The sequence below is a fragment of the Nannospalax galili genome, unplaced genomic scaffold (assembly GCF_000622305.1).
Source record: "Nannospalax galili isolate Female #2095 unplaced genomic scaffold, S.galili_v1.0 scaffold851, whole genome shotgun sequence".
In the NCBI taxonomy this organism is placed as follows: Eukaryota; Metazoa; Chordata; class Mammalia; order Rodentia; family Spalacidae; genus Nannospalax; species Nannospalax galili.
Genome location: NW_008330578.1, coordinates 390162 through 390714, shown reverse-complemented (window position 1 = coordinate 390714; position 553 = coordinate 390162). Strand labels below are relative to the sequence as shown.

General features: G+C 35.8%; 1 protein-coding gene across 1 annotated transcript in view; it reads right to left on the bottom strand.

Moving 5' to 3' along the window:
* The window catches only part of Dock3 (dedicator of cytokinesis 3), a 480991-nt gene that overhangs the window by 109093 nt on the left and 371345 nt on the right, over nucleotides 1-553 (bottom strand). The window lies entirely within an intron of this gene.

Genomic DNA, 553 nt, shown 5'->3' with positions numbered 1-553 from the left:
CAGACTTAAATACAAAAATCACATGATTATTTCAATGGATGCTGAAGGAGCCTTTGACATATGCTACATGCCTTCTTGATAGAAGTCCTAGAAGGGATTATACTGGAGGGAACATACCTCAACATAATTAAAGCCATATATAACAAACCCACAGCCAACATCATTCTAAATGGAGAAAAACTGGAAGCATGCCCATTGAAATCAGGAACCAGACAAGGCTGCCCACTATGCCCACTTCTCTTTAACATAGTGCTTGAAACTCTAGCAAGAGCAATAAGACCAGAGCAGGAAATCAAAGGGGTAATAATTGGAAAAGAAGAGATCAAATTATCCCTTTTTGCAGATATATGATATTATATCCAAGAGATGCCAAAAATTCTACCAGAAAACTCCTAGAAATTATTAACATATTCAGTAAAGTGGCAGGTTGAAAAATTAACCTAAAAAAGTCTGTAGCCTTTCTATATACCAATAATAAGCAATCAGAGAAAGAGCACATGGAAACACTCCCCTTCACAATAGCTGCAAAAAAAATATTTTTTTTTCTCGGAAC